The sequence below is a fragment of the Musca autumnalis genome, unplaced genomic scaffold (genome assembly GCF_047663935.1).
Source record: "Musca autumnalis isolate F117 unplaced genomic scaffold, ASM4766393v1 scaffold_2, whole genome shotgun sequence".
NCBI lineage: Eukaryota > Metazoa > Arthropoda > Insecta > Diptera > Muscidae > Musca > Musca autumnalis.
This window is the reverse complement of record NW_027411755.1, coordinates 80,658,497-80,677,166: the sequence shown is the minus strand read 5'-3', so window position 1 is coordinate 80,677,166 and position 18,670 is coordinate 80,658,497. Positions and strand designations below refer to the sequence as shown.

At 27.7% G+C, this 18,670-nt stretch overlaps 23 non-coding genes across 23 annotated transcripts; all 23 read left to right on the top strand.

Moving 5' to 3' along the window:
* The first annotated feature begins 448 nt into the window (after positions 1–448).
* LOC141395834 (5S ribosomal RNA) lies at positions 449–567 on the top strand. Its single transcript, XR_012410952.1, has one exon. It is a non-coding gene; the product is annotated as a 5S ribosomal RNA (ribosomal RNA).
* An 819-nt stretch (positions 568–1,386) lies between these two features.
* LOC141395833 (5S ribosomal RNA) lies at positions 1,387–1,505 on the top strand. The gene has a single exon (XR_012410951.1). It is a non-coding gene; the product is annotated as a 5S ribosomal RNA (ribosomal RNA).
* A 685-nt stretch (positions 1,506–2,190) lies between these two features.
* Positions 2,191–2,309, top strand: LOC141395832 (5S ribosomal RNA). The gene has a single exon (XR_012410950.1). It is a non-coding gene; the product is annotated as a 5S ribosomal RNA (ribosomal RNA).
* A 684-nt stretch (positions 2,310–2,993) lies between these two features.
* Positions 2,994–3,112, top strand: LOC141395831 (5S ribosomal RNA). The gene has a single exon (XR_012410949.1). It is a non-coding gene; the product is annotated as a 5S ribosomal RNA (ribosomal RNA).
* A 685-nt stretch (positions 3,113–3,797) lies between these two features.
* On the top strand, positions 3,798–3,916 carry LOC141395829 (5S ribosomal RNA). The gene has a single exon (XR_012410948.1). It is a non-coding gene; the product is annotated as a 5S ribosomal RNA (ribosomal RNA).
* Positions 3,917–4,601: 685 nt separating this feature from the next.
* Positions 4,602–4,720, top strand: LOC141395828 (5S ribosomal RNA). Its single transcript, XR_012410947.1, has one exon. It is a non-coding gene; the product is annotated as a 5S ribosomal RNA (ribosomal RNA).
* A 685-nt stretch (positions 4,721–5,405) lies between these two features.
* LOC141395827 (5S ribosomal RNA) lies at positions 5,406–5,524 on the top strand. The gene has a single exon (XR_012410946.1). It is a non-coding gene; the product is annotated as a 5S ribosomal RNA (ribosomal RNA).
* A 685-nt stretch (positions 5,525–6,209) lies between these two features.
* On the top strand, positions 6,210–6,328 carry LOC141395825 (5S ribosomal RNA). The gene has a single exon (XR_012410944.1). It is a non-coding gene; the product is annotated as a 5S ribosomal RNA (ribosomal RNA).
* Positions 6,329–7,013: 685 nt separating this feature from the next.
* On the top strand, positions 7,014–7,132 carry LOC141395824 (5S ribosomal RNA). Its single transcript, XR_012410943.1, has one exon. It is a non-coding gene; the product is annotated as a 5S ribosomal RNA (ribosomal RNA).
* Positions 7,133–7,817: 685 nt separating this feature from the next.
* LOC141395823 (5S ribosomal RNA) lies at positions 7,818–7,936 on the top strand. The gene has a single exon (XR_012410942.1). It is a non-coding gene; the product is annotated as a 5S ribosomal RNA (ribosomal RNA).
* Positions 7,937–8,621: 685 nt separating this feature from the next.
* LOC141395822 (5S ribosomal RNA) lies at positions 8,622–8,740 on the top strand. The gene has a single exon (XR_012410941.1). It is a non-coding gene; the product is annotated as a 5S ribosomal RNA (ribosomal RNA).
* Positions 8,741–9,425: 685 nt separating this feature from the next.
* LOC141395821 (5S ribosomal RNA) lies at positions 9,426–9,544 on the top strand. Its single transcript, XR_012410940.1, has one exon. It is a non-coding gene; the product is annotated as a 5S ribosomal RNA (ribosomal RNA).
* A 685-nt stretch (positions 9,545–10,229) lies between these two features.
* LOC141395820 (5S ribosomal RNA) lies at positions 10,230–10,348 on the top strand. Its single transcript, XR_012410939.1, has one exon. It is a non-coding gene; the product is annotated as a 5S ribosomal RNA (ribosomal RNA).
* Positions 10,349–11,033: 685 nt separating this feature from the next.
* Positions 11,034–11,152, top strand: LOC141395819 (5S ribosomal RNA). The gene has a single exon (XR_012410938.1). It is a non-coding gene; the product is annotated as a 5S ribosomal RNA (ribosomal RNA).
* A 685-nt stretch (positions 11,153–11,837) lies between these two features.
* On the top strand, positions 11,838–11,956 carry LOC141395818 (5S ribosomal RNA). Its single transcript, XR_012410937.1, has one exon. It is a non-coding gene; the product is annotated as a 5S ribosomal RNA (ribosomal RNA).
* A 685-nt stretch (positions 11,957–12,641) lies between these two features.
* Positions 12,642–12,760, top strand: LOC141395817 (5S ribosomal RNA). Its single transcript, XR_012410936.1, has one exon. It is a non-coding gene; the product is annotated as a 5S ribosomal RNA (ribosomal RNA).
* Positions 12,761–13,445: 685 nt separating this feature from the next.
* On the top strand, positions 13,446–13,564 carry LOC141395816 (5S ribosomal RNA). The gene has a single exon (XR_012410935.1). It is a non-coding gene; the product is annotated as a 5S ribosomal RNA (ribosomal RNA).
* Positions 13,565–14,249: 685 nt separating this feature from the next.
* LOC141395813 (5S ribosomal RNA) lies at positions 14,250–14,368 on the top strand. Its single transcript, XR_012410933.1, has one exon. It is a non-coding gene; the product is annotated as a 5S ribosomal RNA (ribosomal RNA).
* Positions 14,369–15,053: 685 nt separating this feature from the next.
* Positions 15,054–15,172, top strand: LOC141395812 (5S ribosomal RNA). Its single transcript, XR_012410932.1, has one exon. It is a non-coding gene; the product is annotated as a 5S ribosomal RNA (ribosomal RNA).
* Positions 15,173–15,857: 685 nt separating this feature from the next.
* LOC141395811 (5S ribosomal RNA) lies at positions 15,858–15,976 on the top strand. Its single transcript, XR_012410931.1, has one exon. It is a non-coding gene; the product is annotated as a 5S ribosomal RNA (ribosomal RNA).
* A 685-nt stretch (positions 15,977–16,661) lies between these two features.
* LOC141395810 (5S ribosomal RNA) lies at positions 16,662–16,780 on the top strand. Its single transcript, XR_012410930.1, has one exon. It is a non-coding gene; the product is annotated as a 5S ribosomal RNA (ribosomal RNA).
* Positions 16,781–17,465: 685 nt separating this feature from the next.
* Positions 17,466–17,584, top strand: LOC141395809 (5S ribosomal RNA). The gene has a single exon (XR_012410929.1). It is a non-coding gene; the product is annotated as a 5S ribosomal RNA (ribosomal RNA).
* Positions 17,585–18,269: 685 nt separating this feature from the next.
* Positions 18,270–18,388, top strand: LOC141395808 (5S ribosomal RNA). The gene has a single exon (XR_012410928.1). It is a non-coding gene; the product is annotated as a 5S ribosomal RNA (ribosomal RNA).
* Positions 18,389–18,670: the final 282 nt, after the last annotated feature.

Below are 18,670 nucleotides of genomic sequence, written 5' to 3'. Positions count from 1 at the left end.
TTTGTTTCGTTTCTCAAAAAACGTAATTTAAGGAGGCAAATTTTCGCAAAATGCATTTATTTTTAACAATATTTAAGAAATTTTAACATTTATTAAAAAACAAGAATTTTTATTGTAAAATTCTTTAAAAAAATTGTCTATATTTCCAAAAAAAGGTAATTTAAGGAGCCAAATTTTCCCAAAATACATTTATTTTTAGCAATATTTAATAAATTTTAACATTTATTAAAAAAACTACAATTTTTGTTAGATTTTTTGATGCCAAATTAATACATACTGGTTATGTTCACTAATAACTAAAGGAAACAGTCAACATTTTCCTTTATAAAACGAAAATAAAACTTCTTGTTCGTTTGTGTGTTTGTGTGCAATAAGTAAACGAAATTGTTTTAAACACACAAGCAATGAAATCAATGGCCATATGAAGCAAAATAAACTATGTTTCTTCGCCAACGACCATACCACGCTGAGTACATCGGTTCTCGTCCGATCACCGAAATTAAGCAGCGTCGGGCGCGGTTAGTACTTAGATGGGGGACCGCTTGGGAACACCGCGTGTTGTTGGCATTGTCCAAAATTTTTTTATTTTATTTTATTTTCTTTTTTATTTTTCTCTATTAAATAAAAAAAGAATGAAGTCGATATCTTCATTTTTAACCGAAATAGAGCCAAAATAAAAAACTCAACTGCCTATTATTTTAAGGTAAATGTAAAACATTCGCTATTGATTATGCTCAGTTGTACGTAACTAGATACAATAGTCTATGATTTCCTTTGTAAAACAAAAGTAAAATTCTTTATAAATTTGTTTCGTTTCTCAAAAAACGTAATTTAAGGAGGCAAATTTTCGCAAAATGCATTTATTTTTAACAATATTTAAGAAATTTTAACATTTATTAAAAAACAAGAATTTTTATTGTAAAATTCTTTAAAAAAATTGTCTATATTTCCAAAAAAAGGTAATTTAAGGAGGCAAATTTTCGCAAAATGCATTTATTTTTAACAATATTTAAGAAATTTTAACATTTATTAAAAAACAAGAATTTTTATTGTAAAATTCTTTAAAAAAATTGTCTATATTTCCAAAAAAAGGTAATTTAAGGAGCCAAATTTTCCCAAAATACATTTATTTTTAGCAATATTTAATAAATTTTAACATTTATTAAAAAAACTACAATTTTTGTTAGATTTTTTGATGCCAAATTAATACATACTGGTTATGTTCACTAATAACTAAAGGAAAACAGTCAACATTTTCCTTTATAAAACGAAAATAAAACTTCTTGTTCGTTTGTGTGTTTGTGTGCAATAAGTAAACGAAATTGTTTTAAACACACAAGCAATGAAATCAATGGCCATATGAAGCAAAATAAACTATGTTTCTTCGCCAACGACCATACCACGCTGAGTACATCGGTTCTCGTCCGATCACCGAAATTAAGCAGCGTCGGGCGCGGTTAGTACTTAGATGGGGGACCGCTTGGGAACACCGCGTGTTGTTGGCATTGTCCAAAATTTTTTTATTTTATTTTATTTTCTTTTTTATTTTTCTCTATTAAATAAAAAAAGAATGAAGTCGATATCTTCATTTTTAACCGAAATAGAGCCAAAATAAAAAACTCAACTGCCTATTATTTTAAGGTAAATGTAAAACATTCGCTATTGATTATGCTCAGTTGTACGTAACTAGATACAATAGTCTATGATTTCCTTTGTAAAACAAAAGTAAAATTCTTTATAAATTTGTTTCGTTTCTCAAAAAACGTAATTTAAGGAGGCAAATTTTCGCAAAATGCATTTATTTTTAACAATATTTAAGAAATTTTAACATTTATTAAAAAACAAGAATTTTTATTGTAAAATTCTTTAAAAAAATTGTCTATATTTCCAAAAAAAGGTAATTTAAGGAGCCAAATTTTCCCAAAATACATTTATTTTTAGCAATATTTAATAAATTTTAACATTTATTAAAAAAACTACAATTTTTGTTAGATTTTTTGATGCCAAATTAATACATACTGGTTATGTTCACTAATAACTAAAGGAAACAGTCAACATTTTCCTTTATAAAACGAAAATAAAACTTCTTGTTCGTTTGTGTGTTTGTGTGCAATAAGTAAACGAAATTGTTTTAAACACACAAGCAATGAAATCAATGGCCATATGAAGCAAAATAAACTATGTTTCTTCGCCAACGACCATACCACGCTGAGTACATCGGTTCTCGTCCGATCACCGAAATTAAGCAGCGTCGGGCGCGGTTAGTACTTAGATGGGGGACCGCTTGGGAACACCGCGTGTTGTTGGCATTGTCCAAAATTTTTTTATTTTATTTTATTTTCTTTTTTATTTTTCTCTATTAAATAAAAAAAGAATGAAGTCGATATCTTCATTTTTAACCGAAATAGAGCCAAATAAAAAACTCAACTGCCTATTATTTTAAGGTAAATGTAAAACATTCGCTATTGATTATGCTCAGTTGTACGTAACTAGATACAATAGTCTATGATTTCCTTTGTAAAACAAAAGTAAAATTCTTTATAAATTTGTTTCGTTTCTCAAAAAACGTAATTTAAGGAGGCAAATTTTCGCAAAATGCATTTATTTTTAACAATATTTAAGAAATTTTAACATTTATTAAAAAACAAGAATTTTTATTGTAAAATTCTTTAAAAAAATTGTCTATATTTCCAAAAAAAGGTAATTTAAGGAGCCAAATTTTCCCAAAATACATTTATTTTTAGCAATATTTAATAAATTTTAACATTTATTAAAAAAACTACAATTTTTGTTAGATTTTTTGATGCCAAATTAATACATACTGGTTATGTTCACTAATAACTAAAGGAAACAGTCAACATTTTCCTTTATAAAACGAAAATAAAACTTCTTGTTCGTTTGTGTGTTTGTGTGCAATAAGTAAACGAAATTGTTTTAAACACACAAGCAATGAAATCAATGGCCATATGAAGCAAAATAAACTATGTTTCTTCGCCAACGACCATACCACGCTGAGTACATCGGTTCTCGTCCGATCACCGAAATTAAGCAGCGTCGGGCGCGGTTAGTACTTAGATGGGGGACCGCTTGGGAACACCGCGTGTTGTTGGCATTGTCCAAAATTTTTTTATTTTATTTTATTTTCTTTTTTATTTTTCTCTATTAAATAAAAAAAGAATGAAGTCGATATCTTCATTTTTAACCGAAATAGAGCCAAAATAAAAAACTCAACTGCCTATTATTTTAAGGTAAATGTAAAACATTCGCTATTGATTATGCTCAGTTGTACGTAACTAGATACAATAGTCTATGATTTCCTTTGTAAAACAAAAGTAAAATTCTTTATAAATTTGTTTCGTTTCTCAAAAAACGTAATTTAAGGAGGCAAATTTTCGCAAAATGCATTTATTTTTAACAATATTTAAGAAATTTTAACATTTATTAAAAAACAAGAATTTTTATTGTAAAATTCTTTAAAAAAATTGTCTATATTTCCAAAAAAAGGTAATTTAAGGAGCCAAATTTTCCCAAAATACATTTATTTTTAGCAATATTTAATAAATTTTAACATTTATTAAAAAAACTACAATTTTTGTTAGATTTTTTGATGCCAAATTAATACATACTGGTTATGTTCACTAATAACTAAAGGAAACAGTCAACATTTTCCTTTATAAAACGAAAATAAAACTTCTTGTTCGTTTGTGTGTTTGTGTGCAATAAGTAAACGAAATTGTTTTAAACACACAAGCAATGAAATCAATGGCCATATGAAGCAAAATAAACTATGTTTCTTCGCCAACGACCATACCACGCTGAGTACATCGGTTCTCGTCCGATCACCGAAATTAAGCAGCGTCGGGCGCGGTTAGTACTTAGATGGGGGACCGCTTGGGAACACCGCGTGTTGTTGGCATTGTCCAAAATTTTTTTATTTTATTTTATTTTCTTTTTTATTTTTCTCTATTAAATAAAAAAAGAATGAAGTCGATATCTTCATTTTTAACCGAAATAGAGCCAAAATAAAAAACTCAACTGCCTATTATTTTAAGGTAAATGTAAAACATTCGCTATTGATTATGCTCAGTTGTACGTAACTAGATACAATAGTCTATGATTTCCTTTGTAAAACAAAAGTAAAATTCTTTATAAATTTGTTTCGTTTCTCAAAAAACGTAATTTAAGGAGGCAAATTTTCGCAAAATGCATTTATTTTTAACAATATTTAAGAAATTTTAACATTTATTAAAAAACAAGAATTTTTATTGTAAAATTCTTTAAAAAAATTGTCTATATTTCCAAAAAAAGGTAATTTAAGGAGCCAAATTTTCCCAAAATACATTTATTTTTAGCAATATTTAATAAATTTTAACATTTATTAAAAAAACTACAATTTTTGTTAGATTTTTTGATGCCAAATTAATACATACTGGTTATGTTCACTAATAACTAAAGGAAACAGTCAACATTTTCCTTTATAAAACGAAAATAAAACTTCTTGTTCGTTTGTGTGTTTGTGTGCAATAAGTAAACGAAATTGTTTTAAACACACAAGCAATGAAATCAATGGCCATATGAAGCAAAATAAACTATGTTTCTTCGCCAACGACCATACCACGCTGAGTACATCGGTTCTCGTCCGATCACCGAAATTAAGCAGCGTCGGGCGCGGTTAGTACTTAGATGGGGGACCGCTTGGGAACACCGCGTGTTGTTGGCATTGTCCAAAATTTTTTTATTTTATTTTATTTTCTTTTTTATTTTTCTCTATTAAATAAAAAAAGAATGAAGTCGATATCTTCATTTTTAACCGAAATAGAGCCAAAATAAAAAACTCAACTGCCTATTATTTTAAGGTAAATGTAAAACATTCGCTATTGATTATGCTCAGTTGTACGTAACTAGATACAATAGTCTATGATTTCCTTTGTAAAACAAAAGTAAAATTCTTTATAAATTTGTTTCGTTTCTCAAAAAACGTAATTTAAGGAGGCAAATTTTCGCAAAATGCATTTATTTTTAACAATATTTAAGAAATTTTAACATTTATTAAAAAACAAGAATTTTTATTGTAAAATTCTTTAAAAAAATTGTCTATATTTCCAAAAAAAGGTAATTTAAGGAGCCAAATTTTCCCAAAATACATTTATTTTTAGCAATATTTAATAAATTTTAACATTTATTAAAAAAACTACAATTTTTGTTAGATTTTTTGATGCCAAATTAATACATACTGGTTATGTTCACTAATAACTAAAGGAAACAGTCAACATTTTCCTTTATAAAACGAAAATAAAACTTCTTGTTCGTTTGTGTGTTTGTGTGCAATAAGTAAACGAAATTGTTTTAAACACACAAGCAATGAAATCAATGGCCATATGAAGCAAAATAAACTATGTTTCTTCGCCAACGACCATACCACGCTGAGTACATCGGTTCTCGTCCGATCACCGAAATTAAGCAGCGTCGGGCGCGGTTAGTACTTAGATGGGGGACCGCTTGGGAACACCGCGTGTTGTTGGCATTGTCCAAAATTTTTTTATTTTATTTTATTTTCTTTTTTATTTTTCTCTATTAAATAAAAAAAGAATGAAGTCGATATCTTCATTTTTAACCGAAATAGAGCCAAAATAAAAAACTCAACTGCCTATTATTTTAAGGTAAATGTAAAACATTCGCTATTGATTATGCTCAGTTGTACGTAACTAGATACAATAGTCTATGATTTCCTTTGTAAAACAAAAGTAAAATTCTTTATAAATTTGTTTCGTTTCTCAAAAAACGTAATTTAAGGAGGCAAATTTTCGCAAAATGCATTTATTTTTAACAATATTTAAGAAATTTTAACATTTATTAAAAAACAAGAATTTTTATTGTAAAATTCTTTAAAAAAATTGTCTATATTTCCAAAAAAAGGTAATTTAAGGAGCCAAATTTTCCCAAAATACATTTATTTTTAGCAATATTTAATAAATTTTAACATTTATTAAAAAAACTACAATTTTTGTTAGATTTTTTGATGCCAAATTAATACATACTGGTTATGTTCACTAATAACTAAAGGAAACAGTCAACATTTTCCTTTATAAAACGAAAATAAAACTTCTTGTTCGTTTGTGTGTTTGTGTGCAATAAGTAAACGAAATTGTTTTAAACACACAAGCAATGAAATCAATGGCCATATGAAGCAAAATAAACTATGTTTCTTCGCCAACGACCATACCACGCTGAGTACATCGGTTCTCGTCCGATCACCGAAATTAAGCAGCGTCGGGCGCGGTTAGTACTTAGATGGGGGACCGCTTGGGAACACCGCGTGTTGTTGGCATTGTCCAAAATTTTTTTATTTTATTTTATTTTCTTTTTTATTTTTCTCTATTAAATAAAAAAAGAATGAAGTCGATATCTTCATTTTTAACCGAAATAGAGCCAAAATAAAAAACTCAACTGCCTATTATTTTAAGGTAAATGTAAAACATTCGCTATTGATTATGCTCAGTTGTACGTAACTAGATACAATAGTCTATGATTTCCTTTGTAAAACAAAAGTAAAATTCTTTATAAATTTGTTTCGTTTCTCAAAAAACGTAATTTAAGGAGGCAAATTTTCGCAAAATGCATTTATTTTTAACAATATTTAAGAAATTTTAACATTTATTAAAAAACAAGAATTTTTATTGTAAAATTCTTTAAAAAAATTGTCTATATTTCCAAAAAAAGGTAATTTAAGGAGCCAAATTTTCCCAAAATACATTTATTTTTAGCAATATTTAATAAATTTTAACATTTATTAAAAAAACTACAATTTTTGTTAGATTTTTTGATGCCAAATTAATACATACTGGTTATGTTCACTAATAACTAAAGGAAACAGTCAACATTTTCCTTTATAAAACGAAAATAAAACTTCTTGTTCGTTTGTGTGTTTGTGTGCAATAAGTAAACGAAATTGTTTTAAACACACAAGCAATGAAATCAATGGCCATATGAAGCAAAATAAACTATGTTTCTTCGCCAACGACCATACCACGCTGAGTACATCGGTTCTCGTCCGATCACCGAAATTAAGCAGCGTCGGGCGCGGTTAGTACTTAGATGGGGGACCGCTTGGGAACACCGCGTGTTGTTGGCATTGTCCAAAATTTTTTTATTTTATTTTATTTTCTTTTTTATTTTTCTCTATTAAATAAAAAAAGAATGAAGTCGATATCTTCATTTTTAACCGAAATAGAGCCAAAATAAAAAACTCAACTGCCTATTATTTTAAGGTAAATGTAAAACATTCGCTATTGATTATGCTCAGTTGTACGTAACTAGATACAATAGTCTATGATTTCCTTTGTAAAACAAAAGTAAAATTCTTTATAAATTTGTTTCGTTTCTCAAAAAACGTAATTTAAGGAGGCAAATTTTCGCAAAATGCATTTATTTTTAACAATATTTAAGAAATTTTAACATTTATTAAAAAACAAGAATTTTTATTGTAAAATTCTTTAAAAAAATTGTCTATATTTCCAAAAAAAGGTAATTTAAGGAGCCAAATTTTCCCAAAATACATTTATTTTTAGCAATATTTAATAAATTTTAACATTTATTAAAAAAACTACAATTTTTGTTAGATTTTTTGATGCCAAATTAATACATACTGGTTATGTTCACTAATAACTAAAGGAAACAGTCAACATTTTCCTTTATAAAACGAAAATAAAACTTCTTGTTCGTTTGTGTGTTTGTGTGCAATAAGTAAACGAAATTGTTTTAAACACACAAGCAATGAAATCAATGGCCATATGAAGCAAAATAAACTATGTTTCTTCGCCAACGACCATACCACGCTGAGTACATCGGTTCTCGTCCGATCACCGAAATTAAGCAGCGTCGGGCGCGGTTAGTACTTAGATGGGGGACCGCTTGGGAACACCGCGTGTTGTTGGCATTGTCCAAAATTTTTTTATTTTATTTTATTTTCTTTTTTATTTTTCTCTATTAAATAAAAAAAGAATGAAGTCGATATCTTCATTTTTAACCGAAATAGAGCCAAAATAAAAAACTCAACTGCCTATTATTTTAAGGTAAATGTAAAACATTCGCTATTGATTATGCTCAGTTGTACGTAACTAGATACAATAGTCTATGATTTCCTTTGTAAAACAAAAGTAAAATTCTTTATAAATTTGTTTCGTTTCTCAAAAAACGTAATTTAAGGAGGCAAATTTTCGCAAAATGCATTTATTTTTAACAATATTTAAGAAATTTTAACATTTATTAAAAAACAAGAATTTTTATTGTAAAATTCTTTAAAAAAATTGTCTATATTTCCAAAAAAAGGTAATTTAAGGAGCCAAATTTTCCCAAAATACATTTATTTTTAGCAATATTTAATAAATTTTAACATTTATTAAAAAAACTACAATTTTTGTTAGATTTTTTGATGCCAAATTAATACATACTGGTTATGTTCACTAATAACTAAAGGAAACAGTCAACATTTTCCTTTATAAAACGAAAATAAAACTTCTTGTTCGTTTGTGTGTTTGTGTGCAATAAGTAAACGAAATTGTTTTAAACACACAAGCAATGAAATCAATGGCCATATGAAGCAAAATAAACTATGTTTCTTCGCCAACGACCATACCACGCTGAGTACATCGGTTCTCGTCCGATCACCGAAATTAAGCAGCGTCGGGCGCGGTTAGTACTTAGATGGGGGACCGCTTGGGAACACCGCGTGTTGTTGGCATTGTCCAAAATTTTTTTATTTTATTTTATTTTCTTTTTTATTTTTCTCTATTAAATAAAAAAAGAATGAAGTCGATATCTTCATTTTTAACCGAAATAGAGCCAAAATAAAAAACTCAACTGCCTATTATTTTAAGGTAAATGTAAAACATTCGCTATTGATTATGCTCAGTTGTACGTAACTAGATACAATAGTCTATGATTTCCTTTGTAAAACAAAAGTAAAATTCTTTATAAATTTGTTTCGTTTCTCAAAAAACGTAATTTAAGGAGGCAAATTTTCGCAAAATGCATTTATTTTTAACAATATTTAAGAAATTTTAACATTTATTAAAAAACAAGAATTTTTATTGTAAAATTCTTTAAAAAAATTGTCTATATTTCCAAAAAAAGGTAATTTAAGGAGCCAAATTTTCCCAAAATACATTTATTTTTAGCAATATTTAATAAATTTTAACATTTATTAAAAAAACTACAATTTTTGTTAGATTTTTTGATGCCAAATTAATACATACTGGTTATGTTCACTAATAACTAAAGGAAACAGTCAACATTTTCCTTTATAAAACGAAAATAAAACTTCTTGTTCGTTTGTGTGTTTGTGTGCAATAAGTAAACGAAATTGTTTTAAACACACAAGCAATGAAATCAATGGCCATATGAAGCAAAATAAACTATGTTTCTTCGCCAACGACCATACCACGCTGAGTACATCGGTTCTCGTCCGATCACCGAAATTAAGCAGCGTCGGGCGCGGTTAGTACTTAGATGGGGGACCGCTTGGGAACACCGCGTGTTGTTGGCATTGTCCAAAATTTTTTTATTTTATTTTATTTTCTTTTTTATTTTTCTCTATTAAATAAAAAAAGAATGAAGTCGATATCTTCATTTTTAACCGAAATAGAGCCAAAATAAAAAACTCAACTGCCTATTATTTTAAGGTAAATGTAAAACATTCGCTATTGATTATGCTCAGTTGTACGTAACTAGATACAATAGTCTATGATTTCCTTTGTAAAACAAAAGTAAAATTCTTTATAAATTTGTTTCGTTTCTCAAAAAACGTAATTTAAGGAGGCAAATTTTCGCAAAATGCATTTATTTTTAACAATATTTAAGAAATTTTAACATTTATTAAAAAACAAGAATTTTTATTGTAAAATTCTTTAAAAAAATTGTCTATATTTCCAAAAAAAGGTAATTTAAGGAGCCAAATTTTCCCAAAATACATTTATTTTTAGCAATATTTAATAAATTTTAACATTTATTAAAAAAACTACAATTTTTGTTAGATTTTTTGATGCCAAATTAATACATACTGGTTATGTTCACTAATAACTAAAGGAAACAGTCAACATTTTCCTTTATAAAACGAAAATAAAACTTCTTGTTCGTTTGTGTGTTTGTGTGCAATAAGTAAACGAAATTGTTTTAAACACACAAGCAATGAAATCAATGGCCATATGAAGCAAAATAAACTATGTTTCTTCGCCAACGACCATACCACGCTGAGTACATCGGTTCTCGTCCGATCACCGAAATTAAGCAGCGTCGGGCGCGGTTAGTACTTAGATGGGGGACCGCTTGGGAACACCGCGTGTTGTTGGCATTGTCCAAAATTTTTTTATTTTATTTTATTTTCTTTTTTATTTTTCTCTATTAAATAAAAAAAGAATGAAGTCGATATCTTCATTTTTAACCGAAATAGAGCCAAAATAAAAAACTCAACTGCCTATTATTTTAAGGTAAATGTAAAACATTCGCTATTGATTATGCTCAGTTGTACGTAACTAGATACAATAGTCTATGATTTCCTTTGTAAAACAAAAGTAAAATTCTTTATAAATTTGTTTCGTTTCTCAAAAAACGTAATTTAAGGAGGCAAATTTTCGCAAAATGCATTTATTTTTAACAATATTTAAGAAATTTTAACATTTATTAAAAAACAAGAATTTTTATTGTAAAATTCTTTAAAAAAATTGTCTATATTTCCAAAAAAAGGTAATTTAAGGAGCCAAATTTTCCCAAAATACATTTATTTTTAGCAATATTTAATAAATTTTAACATTTATTAAAAAAACTACAATTTTTGTTAGATTTTTTGATGCCAAATTAATACATACTGGTTATGTTCACTAATAACTAAAGGAAACAGTCAACATTTTCCTTTATAAAACGAAAATAAAACTTCTTGTTCGTTTGTGTGTTTGTGTGCAATAAGTAAACGAAATTGTTTTAAACACACAAGCAATGAAATCAATGGCCATATGAAGCAAAATAAACTATGTTTCTTCGCCAACGACCATACCACGCTGAGTACATCGGTTCTCGTCCGATCACCGAAATTAAGCAGCGTCGGGCGCGGTTAGTACTTAGATGGGGGACCGCTTGGGAACACCGCGTGTTGTTGGCATTGTCCAAAATTTTTTTATTTTATTTTATTTTCTTTTTTATTTTTCTCTATTAAATAAAAAAAGAATGAAGTCGATATCTTCATTTTTAACCGAAATAGAGCCAAAATAAAAAACTCAACTGCCTATTATTTTAAGGTAAATGTAAAACATTCGCTATTGATTATGCTCAGTTGTACGTAACTAGATACAATAGTCTATGATTTCCTTTGTAAAACAAAAGTAAAATTCTTTATAAATTTGTTTCGTTTCTCAAAAAACGTAATTTAAGGAGGCAAATTTTCGCAAAATGCATTTATTTTTAACAATATTTAAGAAATTTTAACATTTATTAAAAAACAAGAATTTTTATTGTAAAATTCTTTAAAAAAATTGTCTATATTTCCAAAAAAAGGTAATTTAAGGAGCCAAATTTTCCCAAAATACATTTATTTTTAGCAATATTTAATAAATTTTAACATTTATTAAAAAAACTACAATTTTTGTTAGATTTTTTGATGCCAAATTAATACATACTGGTTATGTTCACTAATAACTAAAGGAAACAGTCAACATTTTCCTTTATAAAACGAAAATAAAACTTCTTGTTCGTTTGTGTGTTTGTGTGCAATAAGTAAACGAAATTGTTTTAAACACACAAGCAATGAAATCAATGGCCATATGAAGCAAAATAAACTATGTTTCTTCGCCAACGACCATACCACGCTGAGTACATCGGTTCTCGTCCGATCACCGAAATTAAGCAGCGTCGGGCGCGGTTAGTACTTAGATGGGGGACCGCTTGGGAACACCGCGTGTTGTTGGCATTGTCCAAAATTTTTTTATTTTATTTTATTTTCTTTTTTATTTTTCTCTATTAAATAAAAAAAGAATGAAGTCGATATCTTCATTTTTAACCGAAATAGAGCCAAAATAAAAAACTCAACTGCCTATTATTTTAAGGTAAATGTAAAACATTCGCTATTGATTATGCTCAGTTGTACGTAACTAGATACAATAGTCTATGATTTCCTTTGTAAAACAAAAGTAAAATTCTTTATAAATTTGTTTCGTTTCTCAAAAAACGTAATTTAAGGAGGCAAATTTTCGCAAAATGCATTTATTTTTAACAATATTTAAGAAATTTTAACATTTATTAAAAAACAAGAATTTTTATTGTAAAATTCTTTAAAAAAATTGTCTATATTTCCAAAAAAAGGTAATTTAAGGAGCCAAATTTTCCCAAAATACATTTATTTTTAGCAATATTTAATAAATTTTAACATTTATTAAAAAAACTACAATTTTTGTTAGATTTTTTGATGCCAAATTAATACATACTGGTTATGTTCACTAATAACTAAAGGAAACAGTCAACATTTTCCTTTATAAAACGAAAATAAAACTTCTTGTTCGTTTGTGTGTTTGTGTGCAATAAGTAAACGAAATTGTTTTAAACACACAAGCAATGAAATCAATGGCCATATGAAGCAAAATAAACTATGTTTCTTCGCCAACGACCATACCACGCTGAGTACATCGGTTCTCGTCCGATCACCGAAATTAAGCAGCGTCGGGCGCGGTTAGTACTTAGATGGGGGACCGCTTGGGAACACCGCGTGTTGTTGGCATTGTCCAAAATTTTTTTATTTTATTTTATTTTCTTTTTTATTTTTCTCTATTAAATAAAAAAAGAATGAAGTCGATATCTTCATTTTTAACCGAAATAGAGCCAAAATAAAAAACTCAACTGCCTATTATTTTAAGGTAAATGTAAAACATTCGCTATTGATTATGCTCAGTTGTACGTAACTAGATACAATAGTCTATGATTTCCTTTGTAAAACAAAAGTAAAATTCTTTATAAATTTGTTTCGTTTCTCAAAAAACGTAATTTAAGGAGGCAAATTTTCGCAAAATGCATTTATTTTTAACAATATTTAAGAAATTTTAACATTTATTAAAAAACAAGAATTTTTATTGTAAAATTCTTTAAAAAAATTGTCTATATTTCCAAAAAAAGGTAATTTAAGGAGCCAAATTTTCCCAAAATACATTTATTTTTAGCAATATTTAATAAATTTTAACATTTATTAAAAAAACTACAATTTTTGTTAGATTTTTTGATGCCAAATTAATACATACTGGTTATGTTCACTAATAACTAAAGGAAACAGTCAACATTTTCCTTTATAAAACGAAAATAAAACTTCTTGTTCGTTTGTGTGTTTGTGTGCAATAAGTAAACGAAATTGTTTTAAACACACAAGCAATGAAATCAATGGCCATATGAAGCAAAATAAACTATGTTTCTTCGCCAACGACCATACCACGCTGAGTACATCGGTTCTCGTCCGATCACCGAAATTAAGCAGCGTCGGGCGCGGTTAGTACTTAGATGGGGGACCGCTTGGGAACACCGCGTGTTGTTGGCATTGTCCAAAATTTTTTTATTTTATTTTATTTTCTTTTTTATTTTTCTCTATTAAATAAAAAAAGAATGAAGTCGATATCTTCATTTTTAACCGAAATAGAGCCAAAATAAAAAACTCAACTGCCTATTATTTTAAGGTAAATGTAAAACATTCGCTATTGATTATGCTCAGTTGTACGTAACTAGATACAATAGTCTATGATTTCCTTTGTAAAACAAAAGTAAAATTCTTTATAAATTTGTTTCGTTTCTCAAAAAACGTAATTTAAGGAGGCAAATTTTCGCAAAATGCATTTATTTTTAACAATATTTAAGAAATTTTAACATTTATTAAAAAACAAGAATTTTTATTGTAAAATTCTTTAAAAAAATTGTCTATATTTCCAAAAAAAGGTAATTTAAGGAGCCAAATTTTCCCAAAATACATTTATTTTTAGCAATATTTAATAAATTTTAACATTTATTAAAAAAACTACAATTTTTGTTAGATTTTTTGATGCCAAATTAATACATACTGGTTATGTTCACTAATAACTAAAGGAAACAGTCAACATTTTCCTTTATAAAACGAAAATAAAACTTCTTGTTCGTTTGTGTGTTTGTGTGCAATAAGTAAACGAAATTGTTTTAAACACACAAGCAATGAAATCAATGGCCATATGAAGCAAAATAAACTATGTTTCTTCGCCAACGACCATACCACGCTGAGTACATCGGTTCTCGTCCGATCACCGAAATTAAGCAGCGTCGGGCGCGGTTAGTACTTAGATGGGGGACCGCTTGGGAACACCGCGTGTTGTTGGCATTGTCCAAAATTTTTTTATTTTATTTTATTTTCTTTTTTATTTTTCTCTATTAAATAAAAAAAGAATGAAGTCGATATCTTCATTTTTAACCGAAATAGAGCCAAAATAAAAAACTCAACTGCCTATTATTTTAAGGTAAATGTAAAACATTCGCTATTGATTATGCTCAGTTGTACGTAACTAGATACAATAGTCTATGATTTCCTTTGTAAAACAAAAGTAAAATTCTTTATAAATTTGTTTCGTTTCTCAAAAAACGTAATTTAAGGAGGCAAATTTTCGCAAAATGCATTTATTTTTAACAATATTTAAGAAATTTTAACATTTATTAAAAAACAAGAATTTTTATTGTAAAATTCTTTAAAAAAATTGTCTATATTTCCAAAAAAAGGTAATTTAAGGAGCCAAATTTTCCCAAAATACATTTATTTTTAGCAATATTTAATAAATTTTAACATTTATTAAAAAAACTACAATTTTTGTTAGATTTTTTGATGCCAAATTAATACATACTGGTTATGTTCACTAATAACTAAAGGAAACAGTCAACATTTTCCTTTATAAAACGAAAATAAAACTTCTTGTTCGTTTGTGTGTTTGTGTGCAATAAGTAAACGAAATTGTTTTAAACACACAAGCAATGAAATCAATGGCCATATGAAGCAAAATAAACTATGTTTCTTCGCCAACGACCATACCACGCTGAGTACATCGGTTCTCGTCCGATCACCGAAATTAAGCAGCGTCGGGCGCGGTTAGTACTTAGATGGGGGACCGCTTGGGAACACCGCGTGTTGTTGGCATTGTCCAAAATTTTTTTATTTTATTTTATTTTCTTTTTTATTTTTCTCTATTAAATAAAAAAAGAATGAAGTCGATATCTTCATTTTTAACCGAAATAGAGCCAAAATAAAAAACTCAACTGCCTATTATTTTAAGGTAAATGTAAAACATTCGCTATTGATTATGCTCAGTTGTACGTAACTAGATACAATAGTCTATGATTTCCTTTGTAAAACAAAAGTAAAATTCTTTATAAATTTGTTTCGTTTCTCAAAAAACGTAATTTAAGGAGGCAAATTTTCGCAAAATGCATTTATTTTTAACAATATTTAAGAAATTTTAACATTTATTAAAAAACAAGAATTTTTATTGTAAAATTCTTTAAAAAAATTGTCTATATTTCCAAAAAAAGGTAATTTAAGGAGCCAAATTTTCCCAAAATACATTTATTTTTAGCAATATTTAATAAATTTTAACATTTATTAAAAAAACTACAATTTTTGTTAGATTTTTTGATGCCAAATTAATACATACTGGTTATGTTCACTAATAACTAAAGGAAACAGTCAACATTTTCCTTTATAAAACGAAAATAAAACTTCTTGTTCGTTTGTGTGTTTGTGTGCAATAAGTAAACGAAATTGTTTTAAACACACAAGCAATGAAATCAATGGCCATATGAAGCAAAATAAACTATGTTTCTTCGCCAACGACCATACCACGCTGAGTACATCGGTTCTCGTCCGATCACCGAAATTAAGCAGCGTCGGGCGCGGTTAGTACTTAGATGGGGGACCGCTTGGGAACACCGCGTGTTGTTGGCATTGTCCAAAATTTTTTTATTTTATTTTATTTTCTTTTTTATTTTTCTCTATTAAATAAAAAAAGAATGAAGTCGATATCTTCATTTTTAACCGAAATAGAGCCAAAATAAAAAACTCAACTGCCTATTATTTTAAGGTAAATGTAAAACATTCGCTATTGATTATGCTCAGTTGTACGTAACTAGATACAATAGTCTATGATTTCCTTTGTAAAACAAAAGTAAAATTCTTTATAAATTTGTTTCGTTTCTCAAAAAACGTAATTTAAGGAGGCAAATTTTCGCAAAATGCATTTATTTTTAACAATATTTAAGAAATTTTAACATTTATTAAAAAACAAGAATTTTTATTGTAAAATTCTTTAAAAAAATTGTCTATATTTCCAAAAAAAGGTAATTTAAGGAGCCAAATTTTCCCAAAATACATTTATTTTTAGCAATATTTAATAAATTTTAACATTTATTAAAAAAACTACAATTTTTGTTAGATTTTTTGATGCCAAATTAATACATACTGGTTATGTTCACTAATAACTAAAGGAAACAGTCAACATTTTCCTTTATAAAACGAAAATAAAACTTCTTGTTCGTTTGTGTGTTTGTGTGCAATAAGTAAACGAAATTGTTTTAAACACACAAGCAATGAAATCAATGGCCATATGAAGCAAAATAAACTATGTTTCTTCGCCAACGACCATACCACGCTGAGTACATCGGTTCTCGTCCGATCACCGAAATTAAGCAGCGTCGGGCGCGGTTAGTACTTAGATGGGGGACCGCTTGGGAACACCGCGTGTTGTTGGCATTGTCCAAAATTTTTTTATTTTATTTTATTTTCTTTTTTATTTTTCTCTATTAAATAAAAAAAGAATGAAGTCGATATCTTCATTTTTAACCGAAATAGAGCCAAAATAAAAAACTCAACTGCCTATTATTTTAAGGTAAATGTAAAACATTCGCTATTGATTATGCTCAGTTGTACGTAACTAGATACAATAGTCTATGATTTCCTTTGTAAAACAAAAGTAAAATTCTTTATAAATTTGTTTCGTTTCTCAAAAAACGTAATTTAAGGAGGCAAATTTTCGCAAAATGCATTTATTTTTAACAATATTTAAGAAATTTTAACATTTATTAAAAAACAAGAATTTTTATTGTAAAATTCTTTAAAAAAATTGTCTATATTTCCAAAAAAAGGTAATTTAAGGAGCCAAATTTTCCCAAAATACATTTATTTTTAGCAATATTTAATAAATTTTAACATTTATTAAAAAAACTACAATTTTTGTTAGATTTTTTGATGCCAAATTAATACATACTGGTTATGTTCACTAATAACTAAAGGAAACAGTCAACATTTTCCTTTATAAAACGAAAATAAAACTTCTTGTTCGTTTGTGTGTTTGTGTGCAATAAGTAAACGAAATTGTTTTAAACACACAAGCAATGAAATCAATGGCCATATGAAGCAAAATAAACTATGTTTCTTCGCCAACGACCATACCACGCTGAGTACATCGGTTCTCGTCCGATCACCGAAATTAAGCAGCGTCGGGCGCGGTTAGTACTTAGATGGGGGACCGCTTGGGAACACCGCGTGTTGTTGGCATTGTCCAAAATTTTTTTATTTTATTTTATTTTCTTTTTTATTTTTCTCTATTAAATAAAAAAAGAATGAAGTCGATATCTTCATTTTTAACCGAAATAGAGCCAAAATAAAAAACTCAACTGCCTATTATTTTAAGGTAAATGTAAAACATTCGCTATTGATTATGCTCAGTTGTACGTAACTAGATACAATAGTCTATGATTTCCTTTGTAAAACAAAAGTAAAATTCTTTATAAATTTGTTTCGTTTCTCAAAAAACGTAATTTAAGGAGGCAAATTTTCGCAAAATGCATTTATTTTTAACAATATTTAAGAAATTTTAACATTTATTAAAAAACAAGAATTTTTATTGTAAAATTCTTTAAAAAAATTGTCTATATTTCCAAAAAAAGGTAATTTAAGGAGCCAAATTTTCCCAAAATACATTTATTTTTAGCAATATTTAATAAATTTTAACATTTATTAAAAAAACTACAATTTTTGTTAGATTTTTTGATGCCAAATTAATACATACTGGTTATGTTCACTAATAACTAAAGGAAACAGTCAACATTTTCCTTTATAAAACGAAAATAAAACTTCTTGTTCGTTTGTGTGTTTGTGTGCAATAAGTAAACGAAATTGTTTTAAACACACAAGCAATGAAATCAATGGCCATATGAAGCAAAATAAACTATGTTTCTTCGCCAACGACCATACCACGCTGAGTACATCGGTTCTCGTCCGATCACCGAAATTAAGCAGCGTCGGGCGCGGTTAGTACTTAGATGGGGGACCGCTTGGGAACACCGCGTGTTGTTGGCATTGTCCAAAATTTTTTTATTTTATTTTATTTTCTTTTTTATTTTTCTCTATTAAATAAAAAAAGAATGAAGTCGATATCTTCATTTTTAACCGAAATAGAGCCAAAATAAAAAACTCAACTGCCTATTATTTTAAGGTAAATGTAAAACATTCGCTATTGATTATGCTCAGTTGTACGTAACTAGATACAATAGTCTATGATTTCCTTTGTAAAACAAAAGTAAAATTCTTTATAAATTTGTTTCGTTTCTCAAAAAACGTAATTTAAGGAGGCAAATTTTC